The following is a 19,033-nucleotide window of genomic DNA, read 5'->3' on the forward strand; positions in this document are numbered from 1 at the left end:
AGAAAGAAAGAAAGAAAGAAAGAAAGAAAGAAAGAAAGAAAGAAAGAAAGAAAGAAAGAAAGAAAGAAAGAAAGAAAGGAGGGAGAGAGGGAGGGAGGGAAGGAAGGAAGGGAAAGAGAGAGAAAGAAAGAAAAAGGAAGGAAGGAAGGAAGGAAGGAAGGAAGGAAGGAAGGAAGGAAGGAAGGAAGGAAAGGAAAGGAGAAAATACCTGTGAGATTTTGGGAAAGTTACAACATCTAAGCCTGTTTTTTGTTAAAATAAGGAGTCTAATCTTCTTGACCTCTATTTTCTCTTCCAACTCAACAACTTTAATCTTATGCTTCTCATCTTCCTTTACTTCCTCCTTAAAATCAATCCATAACACCACCACCACCACCACCACCACTACCAAGACAACAAAACTGTGCTCCGAATCAAAACTGAAATGATTCTTGCCCTCAGGCAGCTTTTCATTATCTTCTTAGAGTTCTATTCCCTCAACCTGTTGACTTTTGCTGAATCTAGATGTGGACAAAGGCCCAGGGATACCACATCTGGTATGGATCAGGCAGTGTCTACTCGTATATCCATCATGGGAGCAGAATAAAAGGTATGCTCATGTCACTTTAGGGACTCAGAGTAACCAGGAGTGAGTATATGTATTGTGAGGATATTTCTCTGGGTCCTCCCTGCTTGCCCCCTGAACAAAGGTAGATCTTCTGAAGGGTATGTCAGTAGCTGTCCATAGTAGTCATGAAGGCTTTGGGGATAAGGTATTAAGAAGTTGAGTGTTTGTGATAAAATTGCTGAACTCTTACTATAGGCCACAATTTTTACACTTAATATCAATCACAATTATATGTGTCCTTCTGGAGTAGAGTTTCTTTTTACCTTTCAACTATACCTAATCATTGGTGATGAAGCCAGGTGTGGTAGCGCACATCCATAGTCTTAACTATTGGTGGCACTTAAGTTTGGGAGTTCTTAGTTATAGTAGGACTAAGGCTAATTGATATCTGTACCACATTCCACACCAGTGTTGTGGGTCCTTGGGAGCTGGGGGCACCAGGATTGCCACAAAAGGGGCAAAATGGCCTACGTCAGAGGCAAAGTCAAGGCTTCCATGCTGATCTTTGGGCCCATGGGTGACCTTTAGACTTACAACCTGGAAGAGATAGTGATATTTGGATTCAAAACAATAATAATATTTATGGAAGAAAGAAAACTGTGGCTAATTTCTAAAGAATTTCTGCCCTGCTCAAACTAGCTTTGGAACCGATATGGTTGTCAAAGGTCTTGTCTCCCCTATGACCTTACCTACCAATACCATAACACTGGAGTTACAATGAACATAATTATAATATCAGACATCAACGTTGTGAGGCCAAGTGCCGAATCACTAAAAGGAAGATTGACAGGGTATGCATTTTAAGTAACTGAGGCTTGTTTTCTCAGGACATAGAGGCTCCAGGTAAGGGTGTGTTGTAGTGGGCTTTTTCCTGGAAAGATGAAGAGCAAACAGCTCCTTCTTTTTATCTGGCAGTTTACAGGTGTGCCATAACATTGCCCATACCACTCTGCAGCATTCTTTGCAGATATCATCATCCCAGTAAAATAAACTATACTTTTACTCATTCCCAAGTTTATATACTGTTAAAGATTTACTGTCAACTTGATTTATGAACTTGCTTTGCAAAATTCTGATCTCAATAGTGCATGACCCCGCTCTTTGCTTTGTATTCTGGGCTCTCCGAACATAACAATGGTTTTGCTATACATGGATAAAAGTAAATGTGACTGTTCTTTTAAGTGTGTAGGACAGCAGACTTGAGAGGGAAGGAAGACAGAATGGAAAGAACACTCTTCCACCATTAGGAGACCTGAGTTCTAGATGTAACTGAAACATGAATTTGCTATGCTAGTTTGGGCAAGTCACTTAACATTTCTTTGCTCAGAGTCCTCATTTGTCAAGAGGAAGTAACAGTGGTTGACTTGCCTTCCTTACAGTAACACTTTGAGATGTATATGAAAGTACTTTAAAAGTATAAAGTGCTATAAAAATGGAAGGTATTATAAGGAGGTTACTGACAATTGATGAAATGGCACTTAATTTCTTCTTTGTCCTCATCTGCCTACCCCTGTTTTGAAGGAAAATGTCCTCCTTTTTCTGTACTCATCCCCCATTTTTTGACATCTCTGTCCTGTGCCCAAGTACTCAGTGCCCTCAAAACACCTTGTGATTGCCTACAATATCACAAGAGAATGCTTAATTCAAGCTTGCCCTTTCTCTATCCATTTTTTTAACCCTTTGGACCGTTCCATGCTTTCATTAGAGTAGGGAGGCCCTAAAAGGACTCCCTTGACCAATACAGACCTGTGCCTTCTTTGTAATGTTTAGTTATAGGCATACTGAGAAATTAAGTGACATGTCTGGGGTTCTGTAGGCAATACATGGAAGAGAAGAGACTTGAACGAATGTATTTTTTTACTCTAAGTCAAGCTTTATATCCATTAGGATACACTAGTTCTGGTAACAAAACTACCCTTGCTTTAATGTTCTCCTAAATCCACACTTAAACTGATATAAATTCGGTGGGGTATCTGTTGAAGAAGGCAACTCAGAGCAACTAATTCATACTAGTTGTGAAAAAACTGATATCCCTACTCTATAACTCTTTTATGGATGCTTACCTTTTTTTTAAGTAATTGGGGTTAAGTAACTTGCTCAAGGTTACATGGCCAGTTATTTTGTGTGGGTGCCAAGTTTCTGAGGCAGGAACCTATCCCGGGTCTCCCGACTCTGGGGCCAGCGCTCTTACTCACTTCACCACCTGGCCGCCCCAAGGATGTTTACATTTTAAAAGAGGATGCTAAGAAGTTTAAATGGATTTCTGGTTTGTGGAGTTTCATGTAGTGCAACAAAATGATGTGGAGTATGATAGTGGGGATAGAAGGATTAAATTTAGCAAGGGACTCTTGCTAATAATCTAGTCCACACTGGGGAACTTAATCCACTTATTTTTAAGGGTAAATCTGTTGAAGGAATCTTCTTGATAACAATAGTGACTGTCAGAACAATTAAAATATTTTGATAAGAGATATCCTAGGCTTCATTTTCACTATATAGACAAGGAAAGAGATGAGCAGGGTCTGAAATAAGGTCACAGTACTGGGAGTAGCATGAAGGGGATGGATAGAGATGTTGTAGAGGTAGAAAAGGTAAGATTTAGCAACTGTTTGGGTATGAAGGATGTAGAAAGGTGGGCAGTTGAAGATAATGCCAAAGTTTTGTATCTGGATCACTGGAAGGATAGCAATAGGCACAACAGAAATAGAGAAGTTCAGAAAACGGGAGGATTTGGTGTGAAAAGAAGGTAAGTTGTTTTGGACATCTTGAATTTGAGATGTCTCTGTGGGCATCTAACTTGAAATACAGAGGATTAGAACTTGAGAGAAAGATATGTATGTATTTATGGGAACCATCTATAGAAAGATGATAATTAAATCCACAGAGATTAATAAAGAAACTAAGTAAAGAGAGTAGAGGGAGAAGAGAGTCTAGATGTAGCCTTAGTTATCATTGTTGTTTCAGTCTTAATTTGAAAAACCTTTTGAGGTTTTCTTGGCAAAGATACTGGAGTGTTTTGCCATTTCTTCAACTCATATTACAGATGAGGAAAATGAGGCAAGCAGGGTTAAGCGACTTGCTCAGGGTCATGTAGCTAATAAGTGTTTGAGGTCTGACTTGAACTCAGATTTCCCTGACTCCAGATCTGGTGCTCTATCCATTGATTAACCTAATTGCCCAAGTTCTAAGGGAATTGCAGGAATCCTAATGAAGGTGCCCCAAACCTTCAATGGAGGGTTTACTCTTATAGCGTGCAAATGCTTCTGACCTTAGCTGACTAATACTGGCAATTTCTTTTACCTTTAACTCCATAGAGAAAAAGCTTACAAAGGCAAATATCTCTAAACTTTTTTTCACTATGGTACAAACAACTTAGATCCTTTCCTGAGACTGGACTTTAATAGACCAGGAAATGGGAGAGAATGAGAGTGCCTAAGGAAATTGTCTATTGCATAATTTTATCCATGACTGATCCTGCTACTCCTCATTTTGAGGGAAAAATCAACTCACCGCCTCAGAAGGAAAAGTAACAATTTATGTATCTGAGGGCTTCTTCCATGGAAGAAGGGTTAGAAGGAATAAGCCAAAAGGGGAAGAAATGCCACATTACAAAATTCATCCAGGTGTCACGGATTATAATTTGAATCTAGGCTTTCCTCCATCTGTAATGAGAGAGTGCTCTTCCTGGAAGATGTCCTCAGGGTCCTTTGTGGGGGAAAAAAAGAACAAAAGATGCTTTCTCTCTGGCCTTATATCTGAATACAAAGCAAAAGAGTACAGGTTAGTCCAAAGGAGTAGTAGCACTGAACCCTTCTCATGGGTCACTGGGTGCATGCACATCAAAGGGGAAGGTTAGAAGGAAATGGAAACAGGGAAGGCAAACTTCCCTCAGGGGAACCAAAGTAGTTCCTAAGATACTAGAAGGACAAAGCAATCACTCCCAGCTCCAAGCTTTGGGGGCAGTTAGAGATCATGCCACACGAATATCAGTTGAAAGGATTACAGAGGAGAGAAGAAAAGAGGGCCCTGACAGTGTCGAACTGGAAGACTGCAGAATATTGATTAGCCATTCAATGAGTCAGTTAATGAACCAGTTTTCCTTAAAGTACCATTTATAATAACTACATTGGCTAGACTGTGGGGATACTTCTATAAAGAGAAACAATCCCTACTTTCAAAGGCCTTACATGCTAAAAGGGGAGACAACCTGTTCTGTATATAAGCATATACAGAATTAATATTAAAAGGGCAGGTATGAAGTTGTTAAATACAAGTTGCTTGAGGAGAAGGGGCTTGAGCTGAGTCTTGAAGGAAGAGAGGGATTATCTGAAGTGTAAGTGCATTTCAGGGGTGGGGGACAAGAAGTGCAAATGACAGGAGATAGGAAATGATCTGCAATGTATGAGGAACAGAGAGAAGACCAATTTGATGAATAAAAGTGTCTGTGTGTATGGGGGGGTTAGTAATATACAATGAGATTGGAAAAATAATTTGGGGCCAGCTTTTAAACAGTTTTGAAAGCCAAAAGGGAGTTGGGAGCGATGGTACAAAATCCCTGGGTATGCTGGTAAATATTTAACAACCAGATCTCAGAAAAAAAGAAAAGTATATAAGAAACATTTTAATATTTAATAGGCATTTGTAACATTTACTCCATTACTTTTTAAAGCTAGACAATCAATAAAACAATAGATCAAGCCCTAATATGTAGTATTTGCTGCTTTCCAAGATATAAATAGTCATGTTGAAAATTTAACAATTGGTGGACCAGCCAGAGTTGGCCTCAGCACACCCCTACTCATAATTATAATTAGTAGTCAGATCTGGCTGTCTTGCCCTCTCCCTCCCTCTATCTCTGTTTCTGTCTCTGTCTCTCTGTCTCTCTCTGTCTCTCTCTCCGTCTCTCTGTCTCTGTCTCCGTCTCTCTCTCGGTTTTTCTGTAATAGGTAGCTACTAGAATTGGTATAAGAAGGAAATCACATGGTTTGATAGTGCTTAAGGACAGTCTCTGGCAATATCAAGGAAGATTGATTTGAATGGGGGAAGAGACAGAAGACAAAGGGGCCAGTTAAGATTTAGCATAGGATTTTGGTGCCCTATTGAAATGAGGTCTTATAGATTATCTACATTTGTCAGAGGACAAAACTAAGGTCTAATGGGAATTATGACTTCTTCATAGTCCCACAGGCAGTAGCTGGCATAGGCTCCATTCAAACTTATATCTTCTGATTTCAAATTCAGTTCTCTTTCTACTCTATCAGGGATTATGCTAAGGTTTATACAAGCCCAAATTGAGTTGAAATGAACTTGAGAGGCTAGCTAGGTTAAGTAATTCTTGTGGTCAAAGGCCATCTCATTTTTTCTTTTTCTATCCTCTATATACAGGATAGTGTTTGGCACATAATAAATGCTTAATAAATGATTTTTCATTCATTCATTCATCTCCACAAATATTGATACAGAGTAGGAACAAGTCAGTGTGAATTGAATAATTTGATAAATTATCAAATTTGATAAATTATTATAGGTAGTGCATTGCAAGAAAAGGAGTTCTAGATGTGCAGTCAGAGGGCCTAGGTTTAGATCCTTGATCTGTTCCTGAGTGATGTGGGCAGGGGTGTATTGGAACCAGATCCTACTGACTCCTGAAAGCCCAAATTGTCAAACCATTGTTCTGTTTTCAGTGTCAGCATTTATTCCTCAGATATTGGCAATCATTAGAAATCAGGGCTTACTTTATGATTTTGTTGATTGTCTAGGCTTAAGAAAGCATTGATCATGCCGATTAAATGTAAAAGTGCATATATATATATTTTTTTTTTTCCTCGAGAACCAAGTTGTTTTCATCAGAAAACTCCTATATTATTTGAACTCATTGAGATTACAGTAGAGGCCTGCAGGAATGAGGTCAACTTATCACCTGACTGGACGTCTGATGTCTGTAAGCTAACCACAACATTAACTGGCATTTATATAACACTTTATGGTTCATGAAGTGCTTTATATCCATTATCTCATATTTGAACCTTCCAATATTCCTGGACGTTGGGCAGATCAGCTACCCTAGTAGGCCTCACTTTCCTTAAATATAAAATGAGGGGGCTCTACTGGATGACCTTCATTGGCCCATACAATTCTAAATCTATAATACTAGGATCTTTTTTTTTTTTGCAAGTATTTTTGGATGTTTAATGTAGGCATCATAGTTCCTTTGGCTATTACTTTATACTTCGTTTCCTAGGGATACCATTTCTGAGGGCCTTTCTTCCTCTTCAGTATAAAATGCCCTCTTACCTAAGCACTGTGCATGACTATAATAAGCTAATATAAATTTAGACCACAATGAAATAAAAGTTGTACAATGGTGGTAGTAGGACTTGACTTATAGTCTAAATATTCCTTTAGTTGGTTTTTAGGGTTGACTCATATGATAGATAGGTTAACAGACTGATGAGTCTCTGTGTTAGACAAGTAGCTGCCTGTGAAATTGAGGCTGCATCCATCACACATGTATTAATTGATTCATTAATATGAGCTTCAGTTTTTTTCCCCCAACTGCTGTGTTTTAACTTGTCGCTAACAGAAATAAAAATGCCTTGTTCTAAAGGGCTATGGTGTAGATTGTCTCAAGTAGACAAACAGTCTGGGATATATTTTCCTGTAAAAAAAATTTTGTTTTAGAGATGGATGTCAATAGCCCTTTTTTGCTGTTGGTGTTTTCATTTCCTGCACTGAACACCAGATATTAAATTGGGGGACCCAATATGGATTTGCACAAGTTTTTTTCAGCAGTATTTTGAGGGCAAAAGTGTTGTTTTCAAATTTCTTGAAATTAAGTAGTAAATACATTTGTCTTGGGTGAATTTCCTTTTTGAGGCTTATAATTATCCAGTCAAATATTTAATAAGGACCTGCTAGGTCTTATATACTATACTAGGCTAAGGAATGCAGATATAAGAAGCATTGTTCTTATTCTCATTTAGTACAATTGAAGATACAAAACTAATCATTCTTTCTGGATAAAGTACTAGGGCTAGAGTGAGGATAACCTGAGTTCAAATTTAGTCTTAGACATTTACTAGCTGTGTAACCTGGGAGAGTCACTTAACCTCTGTTTGCCTCAATTTCAGCTATAAAATAGCACCCATCTTGCAAAGTTATCCCAAGGATTAAATGAGATAATATTATCCTCTAAACCACTTGTCAGAATATTTTATTTACATTTTTAAAGGAATGTTAAGCAATTGGGGAGTATTTAGAAAAGAACTATACAAATAATGAAAACAAATAGGCCTATCATAATTTAGGGTTCTTTTGAAAAAAAAATTTAGGAGTATCTTAATCGCTATTTTTGTGCTTAAGAATAATTGTCATTAAAAATATACTAAGGCAGAGCCAAAATGACTGAGTACAAGCAGCAGCTCAGCTGAGCTCTCCCAATATTCCTCTCCAAACAACTTTAAAATAATACCTCAAATCAAATTATAGCAGAGCCAACAAAAGGCTGGACATTTTCCCAGGCCAAGATAACATAAGAGATCAGCTGGAGAGGTCTGTGGCACTGCAGTGGAAGCTAGCCTAGAGCACAGGGCATGCCTTGTGGCCCTACCAGCAATGGGCCATGGAAGCAGCTGCAACAGTGGCAGCAGCAGCTTTAGGAACACTCAGTCCAGAGACAGTAAGGCAGTCAGAAAACTGGTCAGAAAGAGATTATGTGTTTGTTTGTTTGTTTGATTCTGTTCCATTGCATGTATGAAACTCCTGCTTGCATTTCAGGGGTGAAGAGGAGAACTGGTGCTTTTCTGGTGGGCAGAGAAGAGTGCTTGTGGTCACTCACAAGAGAGTAGGGGCCCTGCTTGCAGCTCTATAACAAAAAGGAGGCCTAGCGCTTGTGCCACAGGGGAGCAGCAGACCTAGTCGTAGTTCTAGGATGGAGAAAAAGGTTGTGGTGGCTCTCAAGGAAGTTGGAATCCTGGTCTCTGTTCCAAGGCACAAGTGTGACTGTAAAGGTCAGGGTACAGGCTGGGAGATCAGTGACCATACCGCTCATTGAATCATACCACCTTGGTAGCACTGAAAATTTACAGAACTCAGAACTAGTTCCAAAGACAATAGCATAAAAAGCCTGAAACTTTGAACAGTGTCACTTCCATCCTGGGGAACAGGGTTCAACTTTAACATAAAGTTAAGAGTCAAAAAAATAAACTAGAAAAATGAGCAAATGACAAAAAAAAAGAATATGACTATAAAAAGCCATTATAAAGTCCAAGAAGATCAAGGTACAAATTCAGAAAGAGACAATGATATTAAAATGTTTACAAGCAAAGCCTCAAAGGAAAAAAAAGGGTATTGATCACAAGCCAAACAAGAATTCATTAGAGGATTCAAAAAAGATGTTAAAAATCAAATAAGAGAGGTAGAGGGAAAATTGGGGAAAGAGGTGAGAGTGATACAAGAAAATCATGAAAATAGAGTCAGCAGTTTGGCAACAAAAAAAGCACAAAAATACTGAAGAAAATAACACTTTAAGAAACAAAATTGGCCAAATAATAACAACATGCACAAAAATTGACTGAAGAGAAGAACTCTTTAAAAAGTAGATTTGGTCAAATAGAAAAAGAAGTATAAAAACTCACTGAAGAAAATAATTCCTTAAAAATTAGAATTGGGCAAGTGGAAGCTAATGACTTCATGAGAAATCAAGTAACACTAAAACAAAGTCAAAAGAATGAAAAATAGAAGAAAATATGAAAGATCTCATTGGAAAAACAACTGACCTGAAAAATAGTTCAAGGAGAGATTATTTAAGAATTATTGGACTACCTGAAACCATGATTAAAACAAAAGCCTATGCAAAATATTTCAAGAAATATCAAGGAAAACTGTCCTGATATATCCTAAAACCACAGTGTAAAAAAGAAATGGAAAGATCTACTGGTCACCTGCTGAAAGAGATTCCAAAATGGAAACTCCCAGGAATATTATGGCCAGATTCCAGAGTTTCCAGGTCAAGGGAAAATATTGCAAGCAGTCAGAAAGAATCAGTTCAAATATCATGGACACACAGTTAGGATCATATAAGATTTAGCAGTTTCTGCTTTAAAGAAGCAGAAGGATTAGAATATAAACATTTTGGAAGTCAAAGGAGCTAGAATTACAACCAAGAATCACCTATCCAGAAAAACTAAATAAAATCCTTTGAGAGGAAAAATAGGATATTTAATGAAGTAGAGGACTTTCAAGCATTCCTGATGGAAAGACCAGAGCTGAAGAGGAAATTTGACTTTCAAATATAAGGCCCAAGAGAAGCTTATAAAGGGAAACATGAAAAAGAAATCATAAGGGACTCAATAAAGTTAAATTGTATACATTCCTATATGGGAAGATGATACATGTAATTCTAAGAACTTTATCATCATTATAGCTATTGGAAAGAATCTACATAGACAAAAAAGTTAGATGTGCTAGATCTCTGGAGAAAATTGAATGGAAATAGAAAGAATATCCTTTTCCCCCTCTCAGTTGCACATATTACCATCACAAAAATTGACCATATATCAGGGCATAAAACCTCACAACCAAATGCAGAAAAGCAGAAATATTAAATCCAGCCTTTTCAGGCTATAATGCAGTTAAAAATCACATTCAGCAAAAATTGTGGAAACATAGATTAGAAACTAATTATAAACTACATAATCCAATTCTAAAGAATGAATGGGTCAAAGAACATGAGCTTGGAATGTTTTATCACAGATTGGGCACAAATAGTCCAAATTATAGTAATTCCATCAGAAAGAAAGAAAACAATGATATAATATACCCCGATATGTGAGATGCAACCAAAGCAGTACTTAAAGGAAAATTTTTATCTCTAAATACTGAAATTTACATAAGTAAAATAGAAAAAGGGCAGATAAATGAATTGGGCATACAACTAAAAAAACCCCTCAAAAACTACTAAATGAAACACCAAATTAAAATCCTGACTATCAAAGGAGAGATTAAGAAAATTAAGATAATAAAACACTAAAGAAAGAAATTAGAAGCTGCTTTGATGAAAAAAAATGGTAAACCATTGTTTAATTTGATTTTTTAAAAAAGGGTGAAGAAAAGCAAATTTCTAGTATCAAAAATTTAAAGGGGGAATGCACAGCCAATAAAGATGAAATTAAATAAATTATTGGGAACTATTTTGCTCAATTATATGCCAGTAAAGTTGATAATCTAAGTGAAATGAATGTTTACAAAAAAATAAATTGCCCAGATTAACATAAGAGGAAATAAAATAGTTAAATAATCCTATCTTGGAAAAAAAAATTGAACAAGCCATCAATGAACTGTCTTAGAAAAATGCTAGGATCAGATGGATTCACAAATGAATTATTCCAAACATTTAAAGATTAATTCCAACACTATATAAACTATTTGGAAAAATAGGCAAAGAAGTATTACCAAATTCCTTTTATAACACAGATATGGTGATGATACCCAAACCAGGAAGATCAAAAACAGAGAAATAAAACTGTAGACCATTTCCCTAATGAATATTGGTGCAAATATTTTAAATAAAATACTAGCAAGGAGATTACACTAATACATCACAAAGATTATACAATATGACCAGGTGAAATTTATATTAGGAACACAGGACTGATTCAACATTAGGAAAACTACCAGTATAATTGATCATATCAATAACAAACACTATTATTGTCTCAATAAATGCTGGGAAATATTTTGACAAAATACCTTACTTACACTAGAAAGCATGGGAATAAATGTAGCTTTCTTTAAAGTGATAAGTAGTATCTGTCTAAAACCATCAGCAAATATTTTCTGTAATGAGGATAAACTAGAAGCCTTCCTAATAAAATCAGGGAGGAAGCAAGGATCCCCATTATCATCACTATTATTTGGTTGGTTGGTTGTTGTCCTTTGTTCTTAAAGATGACCTAAATGACATCACTGTGTTAGAGTCAAATTACAGTTTGTCTGACTGTGCCTGATCAGACCAATATGAGCTTGGAATGTTCTATCACAGGTCAGGCATGAATAGCCCATATGAACATTTGGGGTGGAATTCTCTAAATTAGCACATCTTTTGAGCTGCTTCAGTTCTGCTTTGCTCATAAAGCACAGTGCCTTCTTGGATGTGGACACTCCATGCTGAGTGGTCCTGTATCAGTATCTCCCATGTCACACAATCAGTTCCAAAGTTCTTAGGAGAGACCTTGAGAATGTCTTGTATCATTTCTTTTGACCACCATGCGAACACTTGCTGTGTGTGATTTCTTCATAAAATAGTCTTTTTGGCAAGCATTTGAACAATGTGGCTAACCCATCAGAGTTGCACTCTCTGAAGTAGAGTTTGAATGCTTGGCAGTTTAATTCGAGAATGACCTCAGTGTCTTGTATCTTATCCTGACAGATGATCTTCAGATCTTCCTAAGACAATTCAAATGGAAGCAATTTAATTTCCTAGCATGGTCCTGGTATACTGTCTAGGTTTCACAAGCATACAACAATGAAGTCAGTGCAACAGTTCTATAGACTTTCAATTTGGTAGTCAGTCTAATACCTCTTCTCTCCTACACCTTTCTTCAGAGCCTCCCAAACACTGAACTGACTGTGGCAATGTGTATATCAATCTCATTATCAATGTGTACATCCCTGGAAAGTATACTACCAAGGTAATTGACATCCACAGGATTCAAAACTTCTCCATTTGCTGTAACCTATGGTTCCACATATGGATGGTGTGGTTGTGGTTGATGAGCACATTTATTATTCAGTATTGTACTAGAAATGTTAGCTACAGTAATAATAGAAGACAAAGAAATTGAAGGAATTAGAATAGCCAATAAAGAAATAAAACTATTATGCATTGCAGATGACACATTATAATGGTATACTTAGAGAATTCTGGAGAATCAACTAAAATACTAGTTGAAATAATGGCAAAGTTGCAGGATATCAAATAAGCCTATGTAAATAATCAGTATTTCTTTATATTACCAACCAAGTCCAGGAGGAAAAGACAGAAAAAGAAATTCCATTTAAAATAACTGCAGACAACATAAAATACTTGGGATTCTGCTTATCAAGACAAATTCAGGAACTATATGAACCCAATTACAAAATATTTTCACACAAATAAAGACAGATATAAACAATTGGAGAAAAGGGTAGACTGAGTCAATATAATAAAATTCTATCCAAATTAATTTTCTTATTCAATTCCATACCAATCAAACTGCCAAAGAATTGTTGTATAGAGCTAGAAAAAATAATAACAAAATTCATCTAGAAGAACAAAAGGTCAAGATTGAAATAAAGTGGCCTTGTAGTACCAGATTTAAAACTACATTACAAAGTGGTTATCATTCAAATAATTTGGTACTGCCTAAGAAATAGAGTAGTGGATTAGTGGAACAGTTTAGGTACACAATACACAGTAGTAAATGACCATAGTAATCTAATGTTTGATAAACCCAAATACCCAAGCTTTTGGGACAAGAACTCACTAATTTAGTGGGAAAACTGGAAAGCAGTTTCACAGAAAGTAGGTATAGGCACATGATTTAAGATAAAGGGTGATATCATGAGCAAATTAGGGGAGAATGGAATATTTTACCTGTAAGATCTAGGGATAAGAGGAGATTTTAAGACCAAACAAGAGATAGAGAGGGTTATAGAAAGTACAATGGATAATTTTGATTACATGAAATTGAAAAGGTTTTGTACAAATAAAAGCAATGCATCCAACATTAGAAGGAAAGCATGAAACTGGGGAAAATTTTTTATGGCAAATTTCTTTTATAAATGTCTAATTTCTCAAATATAAAGAACTGAGTCAAATTTATAATAATGTGAGTCATTCCCAGTTGATAAATGGTCAAAGGATATGAACAGGAAGTATTCAGAAGAAGAAATCAAAATATGGGAGATTGAAGGGGTGCCCATCAATTAGGGAATGGATGAACAAGTTGTGGTATATGATTATGATGGGAAACTATTTTAATATAAGAAATAATGAGCAGGATGCTTTCAGAGAAAAACTGGGAAGACTTATATGAACTGATGCAAAGTTTAGTGAGCAGAACAAGGAAAACATTATACACAGTAATGGCAATAGTGTACAGTGATCAACTGTGAATAACTTAACTATTTTGATTATTAGATTAAGATAAGACAATCCCAAATAACTTATAATGAAAAATTCTTTCCATGCCCAGGGAAGGAACTAATGGAGATTGACTGCAGATTGAAACTTAATTATTTAACTTTATTTTTCTTGGTTTTTTTTTTTCGAACACAGCTAACATATAAATATGTTTTGCATGATTTGAAATGTATAACTGCTACCACATTTCTTGTATTCTCAATGGGTCAGACAGAGATGGGATGAAGGGATAGAATTTGGAATTTAAATTTTTAAAAAATGTTATTAATATATAATAAAATTTTTAAAAAGAATATATTTAGTAACTTTTGTCTATTGTCAGAGAATTAGCTTATTAGAAGAGTTTACACAGGGCATCTAGTGCAATCTCTCTTTGAAACATAAATCTCCATTACAATATTCCAACAAATGATTTAGGGAGAACTTAAATTTAAGCAAAAGGAAATTTGTCTATCCACCAGAAAGAAATTTTTGGTTGTAAGAATTAATAGAAAGTATTGGGGCAGCTAGGTGGCGCAGTAAGTAAAGCGCTGGCCCCAGAGTCAGGAGGACCAAAGTTCCGTTCAGTCCTCAGACACTTAACACCCACACAAAATGACAGCCGTGTAACCTTGGGCAAGTTACTTAACCCCAACTGCCCTCCAAAAGGCAAAAAAAAAAAAACAAAAACAAAACAGAATTAATAGAAAGTGATACAGTAAAAGTAAAAAATATATATGGAAAGACAGGACACTGAAATAATGCTATGGAGTGGTCCAATAATTTTTTTTAATTTCAGTTTTGAATTATGTAAGATAATGACTAAACTATGCATACCCTTTCACATGGAGAATACACTATGCAAAATATATCCTGAAGATGTCAATGTTAGAAACTAGTGTTCAACATAAATAAACATATTCATAGTAACTATTTTTGTGGTAGCAATGAATTGTAAACAAAGTCAATGTCCATTGGGGAATAAATGGAGTGAAAAACTCTTTGAGAACTGAAATTGCTTCACCTTTCATGTTTATATCTCCAAAGACTAGTACAGTGCCTAGTACATAATAGCTATTTAATAAATGGTTGTTGATTGATTGAATAAAGTAGTGGAATACTACATATTAGGATGATATGAAGAATTCAGAAAAATTAGAAAGATATGTATGAAGTGATGGAGAATGAAATAAACAGAATCAAGAGAATGATTCACCTAATGACTATATAAGATCACTAAAAGAAAGTTGAACTTTGAATAATAAAAAAGGGGAAAAAATGAAGATCCTAGAGAAGAAATTAGGAAACATACCTTCTTTAGATAAGAGAGATGGGGAACTACTGGAACAAAATAGGGTATACATTGGCAGTTCTAAAGAATAACTTCCCCTAGTCTACACCCTTTGAAGGGGGAAATTATCCTTCAAACAGTCACAAAATTCTTACCTTTTCTACTTGGGGCACAGAGAATACTTCAGCAAATTTCTAAGTAATTGAAGTTCTTCGTTATTACTAATCATGCTGTATTCCATGTTTGTGATCTATTTCCTAAAGTTCTTTTCAAAGTTCTCTTTCTGTGCAGATGGTCTATAGTATATCCCAATAGCAATACCACTGTTTCTTTCTTCTTTGGTTTTCCCTGAAATTCTCACTATCATTCTCTTGTTTCCTGGAATATTTGTATATATTATTAATATTCAAAACTCTTCCCCCTTATACTACCTATTCTCTTCCTTTTGCCCTTGATGAATTCAAATCATCTGAACCAGCTGGCATACAACTTTGGGTACAGAACAAAGGAGCAGGTGTTATTGCTGAGCCCCTATCAGTGATCTTTTAGTGATCACGGAAAATGAGAAGTTGGGCATAGAGGTCAGCCAGGGAAAAGGGACAGAGTTGGGAAGTGGAACATCATGTGAGAAACAAACAGCAAGAAAGCCAATGTATCTGGAGGGAGTATTTGAAGTGAAGTAAAATATAAGAAAATTGAAAAGACAGGAAGGGGGCAGGATGGGCAGGGTTTTAAAAACCAAATGGAGGGTTTTGTATTAGAACCAGCAGGTATTAGGGAGCCACCAAACTTTACTGAATGCACAATGGAGAGGGATTGTGTGGGTGACATGTTTAGAATTGTGCTTTAGGAAAATAATTTTGATATCTTAGTGGAGGATGGATTATTGGAGAGGGACCTGAGGTAGACAGACCAGAAGGCTATATATATATATAAAATCACCCATAAGTGAAATGATAAGGACTTGCAAGAAGGTAGAGGCAGTGTTAGAGAAGAGGAAACATATCATGCCATTTATAAGATAGAATCAACAATACTTGACAATTGACTGATTACATGTGATGAGAAAACGAGGGAGTTGAGGATATCACCTTGTTTTAAGCCTGGATGACTGGGGAGAAACTGGTATCTTGGATAGTAAAATGGAAGTTAGGAAGAAGGGAGAATTTGGGAGAAATATATTGATTTTAAGATGATTATGGGACACCTAGCCTGAGAAATCAAAGAAGCAATTCTAGATAAAAGAAAGTCAGATGGATAACTAGTAATGAGAAACATTTGCATAGAGACGGTAATTGAATCCTTGGACGCTCATAGATCACACACACACACATATACACCTCTCTCTCTCTCTCTCTCTCTCTCTCTCTTTCTCTGTGTGTCTGTCTGTCTGTCTCTCTCAGAAAAAAAGGCCCAGGATAAAACCTTGGGGGACACCCATGGTTAATAATGAAGATCTACCAAAAGAAACATAAGGAGTAAGCATACAGGTTGGGGAATTAGGAGAGAGTAATGTCATAAAATATAGAGAGAAGAGTTTCAAGGAGAAGATGATGATCAATATTGTCAAAGGCTATAGAAAAGTCAAGAGAAGAAAGGATTTAGCAATTGAGATCACTAGCAACTTCTGAGACAGCAATTTAGACTGGTTGAAAATCAGGCTGCAAAGACTGAAAGGAAAGGAAGTGAAAGCACCTGTTTTAGATGGTTTTCTGAAGGAGCTTATCCACAAAAGGAAGGAGAAATGTAGTATGATAACTAACAGGAGATAGATCAAGTGAGTGTTTTGGGAGGATGAGTGAGACATGGATATATTCATAGACTGCAGGGAAGCATCCAGTAGACAGGGAAAGATGAAAGATTGGTGAGTGAAGAGACAGGTATCAGCATAGTCCTTGACCACAAGAAATGTAAAATTAAGTTGGGGATATAGGAATTGAACTTTAAAAGATACATAACACTACCAACTGGCATTCTTAAGTGATAAATGACATGAAATGACATCTCCATAGTAAATGCTTCAGCAATGAAAGGTAATAGATAACTGGGGACTAGGTTAATCAGGGAGGACTTCATTGAAGAAGTGACATGAACTATGTTTAAGAAGAGTAAGATTTAGATAAGTGGAGGATAAGATAGGGAGGGGGAGACTCTAGTAGATGCATAGAATAGCATCAGCAAAATCACATGCATTTATTTTATTGCCCATTTGTGGTTTTCTGCTAAAGAATGGAATCAATCAATATGTTAAACAAAAAAAGTTATAGACTAGTTTTATTTTCTTCTGTGAGCTAACATGGATTTACCTAGCATCTTTCACTTTAACAAATCCCTTCCTTTTCAAGAACTTTTCAAGGAATTTCCCCCTATTTATAAATATTAGTAAAGTATTACCTTGGAAGAATAAATGGCAGACTGTCTTTACTCTCATCATGAAATGTTTTAAACCAAGTATGTTTTTAAAATAATGAGATTTTGAGTTACTTTTAAGGAGTTCAATTCCCTTGGGTTTTAGAGAGCTTGGTCCATGTCAGAATATAGAACAGACTTGCTAATAGCATAGTGTTTACCTCCCTCTATATCTCAAATCAATCACTAAGGAGTCCAAAAGGAAGGCCAGTTATAAACATTACTAAAAGCTACTGACTGGTGCCATTTGTTTTGGAGAGAGGCATCCCAAAAGACTAATTTACTTTCTGTTAAATCTGAACTGAGAAATTTATCTTTTGGGTAGGTTGTCATTACAATATCCGTAAGTATCATTGTATCCCTGCATTTCAAGAATTCTGAAGCATTAAAGAAACCCCTTTTTTTTTTACTTCCCATTGACTTCACTGAGGTTGGTTTAGTGAAATTGTTCCTTGAAAATGAAGAAATATTTCTAATATTAGTCTGTGGATCAATTACTAATAACTAACATCCTTCCTCATATGTATTAAGAGAGTGTTGACAGAATTAAAATATTTGTCTACTGAGGATGGAAAAGATTTTTTGTCTCTTTTAGAATTTCTCCATTAACTCAGACAGATATGGTGGGGCAACTGAAGCTGGGGTCACAGCTTTCCTGCAGCTATAGAGCTGATTGGATATGCAGAAGATAAAAGGAGAAGATTCTGACCTATGGTTAGCTTTTGTTGGAGACAAAGCCTTAAAAGCTGTGGAATCATAGAATTCTAGGATTATAACATGCCGCTAAGGATCAATCCTTTTTTTCTCTGAAATGCTTTACTTTTACACTGTAAACTCTATATATCTTTACTTTCTACATATGTATTAAAGGTATACATCTATATTATCCATATATTTAACCTATATCATCTATGTCTCTAACAACAATATCTATATCTAAATCTATAATTATAACCTGTAATCTATATACATCAAAGTGTGTTATATATCTAGACACACATATACACCTACATTTTGGTACTGAATTTGATCATCTGCTGAAAATCCAAGATCTAAATCTTCTTTGGTTTAAATATTGTTCTTCAAAGTTTGCTCTCAGATTTCTCTTACCTGTTTACAGAAGTCTCTGGACCACCTAGGAAGCTGACTCAGGATGACATGATTCATAACACGGATTAATGGGCACCATGTATATTTTTCAGTAATATAAATAGCATGTAGAAAATTTATAGCAAAATTATATTTCTGTCATCACCTAAGTCAGGAAAACAATGACTTTCAAATGATGAAATATGGTTATCTCCTTAAAACAATTTGAAAAATTATATTGAAGTCGTTTTATTCTTTTTAATCCTAAGGGTTTGTGTAGTACTCATACAGTAAGAAATTGCTAATGCGTAAAGAAGGTGGACCATCATGATTTTCTTTTTTCAAAGGTAGATGCTATCTTTATATATATTCTCCATACATAAAATAAAGTGTCCCCTAAAGAGAGAGCATATATTTGCCTATGTGAATTCCATGTGAGATTAGAACTGATGTAGGATAAGATTTTAAAATAGAA

The 19,033-nt window shown here is 35.8% G+C and overlaps 1 long non-coding RNA gene across 1 annotated transcript in view; it reads left to right on the forward strand.

Annotated features, from left to right (window-relative positions):
- Window positions 1-18,791, forward strand: part of LOC138175829 (uncharacterized) — a 19,806-nt gene extending 1,015 nt beyond the window's left edge. The window contains exon 2 of the long non-coding RNA XR_011172108.1: window positions 18,065-18,791. This is a non-coding gene — a long non-coding RNA (uncharacterized lncRNA). The remainder of the gene's footprint in view (window positions 1-18,064) is intronic.
- The last annotated feature ends 242 nt before the right edge of the window (window positions 18,792-19,033 follow it).

This window comes from Petaurus breviceps, unplaced genomic scaffold (genome assembly GCF_028583685.1).
Source record: "Petaurus breviceps papuanus isolate PSGF00001 unplaced genomic scaffold, PetGlider_PUasm1.0 79, whole genome shotgun sequence".
NCBI lineage: Eukaryota > Metazoa > Chordata > Mammalia > Diprotodontia > Petauridae > Petaurus > Petaurus breviceps.